The sequence below is a fragment of the Neodiprion fabricii genome, chromosome 3, assembly GCF_021155785.1.
Source record: "Neodiprion fabricii isolate iyNeoFabr1 chromosome 3, iyNeoFabr1.1, whole genome shotgun sequence".
Lineage (NCBI taxonomy): Eukaryota > Metazoa > Arthropoda > Insecta > Hymenoptera > Diprionidae > Neodiprion > Neodiprion fabricii.
The window spans coordinates 4808530-4810581 of record NC_060241.1 but is presented as its reverse complement, the minus strand read 5'-3'; positions in this window follow the sequence as shown (position 1 = coordinate 4810581).

Sequence of the window (2052 nt, the reverse complement as noted above, 5' to 3'; positions counted from 1 at the left end):
GAGGATGAATCAGAATAATAATTTGCCACATTCAACTCGCGTGAATTATTTATACATATAATTATAAAACCGTAACGTATTACGTATTTAATATAGACGCAAGATTTTAACAGGCAACAATTTTTCTAATAACAATAATAATAATAATAACAATAATAATAATAATAATTTTAATAAAATCAATAAAATTAATGATAATAATAGCTAATACCTACCACACGAAAATTTCAAATCAAATAGTACAAAAATCTCAGATTGAAAAAAAAAAAGTAATTTAAAATTATACCTATTACGCAGTCGAGAGAAAAAAAAAAAAAAAAAAAAAAACAATGTGCATTTTGTTTCCTTTTTTTTCATATTCGAAGAAAACGCTGCAAGATAAGAGAAAAAAAAGATCCGAATTAATCGTTTACAAATATTATACAATTATATTATATATCTTATAACATAAAATATATATAAAGATTGTATATGAAGAGTAACGATCAGGTAGAGAAATTCTTTTTTTTTATAAATCAAAAATTTCTTTCGCTTCATTTTTTTAAATTTTATTCGCGTACGACTGTTCAAACTTTACGGATCATTTGTGTAACGCTGATTCACGCTTCTATAAAACGCTCGTTCGAATCTCAATGCAATACACCCCTATATCATAATTATTATCAAATATTGACAACGTCACGCCTGGCGTAATTCGCTGCTAATTTCTTCAAAATTATTGGCACAACGATATCCGGATAGCATACGAGTATTGTTTCTGCGGATAATTTTTACTCTTCAGGAAAAATAAATAAGCAACGTCGTCGATTCGTGAAAAAAAAATTCATAACACCCGAATTTTGTGTTTCTGAATACATATATATATATGTATGTTTTTTTTTTTTAATTCGCGTTATATGCAACGTACAGAAAATATTACACGTAATAATACGAAACGCGTTTGTACGATTCAGAAAAAAATAAATAAAAATATGTATTTGTACTTAGAAGAAGAGAAAGAATTTTTTTGAAATTGAATTGAAAGTAAAACATGTAAGCATATCTCTCTTGACGCGCTTAATATCAATTATAATTTGGATCGAACCTGGGACGAAAAAAAAATAAACAAAAAACAAGTACGGAATAGATGCGAAATTTTGTCTTTTTTTTTTTTCTTTTCTTTACTTTTATCTGTCACCGACAAATCGTTAAAATCGATCGCTTGTCAATTCACTTTCCGTAATTGAGATATAATTATATACGTATAATTGATACAACTAGACGAACATTGCGAAACAATCTCACATTGTCCGAAATCCGCGAAAGCCGATCGTTTGTCAAGAGTGCAAAAAAAAAAAAAAAAAAAAACGAACGGAATAAGAAATCCGGCAAAAAAAAAAAAAGCGATTCCGACGAAGCTAATCAAACCAGAAGAACAAAAAATAAAAACAAAATAAATAAAAAACATCAACTTATCTACACGCATATACGACATATGAAATAAAAAAAAAAAATAAACATTTTACTCGTAGTTCTAACTTATAAATTATACATTTACAATACAATAACAATGCTTCAAGTGTAGATATTTTTTATATGACGGAGCAATGATTATCGTATGTGTGTACAGTATGCGCGTAAACGAATTATAAATGAATAGAAAAAAAAAAAAAAAACTTGCCAGCGAAAAAAAACAATGAGCAAAAGAAGAGGTGAAAATCAGGAGAAAAAAAAAAATAAAAATAAAAATAACTAAATTGTAACTTTAAACGTGAAGATCAAATTTTTTTAATTAAAAGACCATTCCCGATACCTAATAATACTCATTACTTGTATAATATAATTTAAGACGTAAGTGTAAAATATTGCCACATAAGATATCGTCTATTATAATACATGTTACATTACAAAATAGATGTAATATGTATGATTCAAGTACGTTAGATAGATTTACGTGTGAAAGGATTTACGATATTATACAAATATATAAAACGAACGGTCAGGTGAAACGGAAAAAAAAAAAAAACAAAAAAAATTAAAAAAAAACCCGCAAGCACGTGTGCGTAATACGAT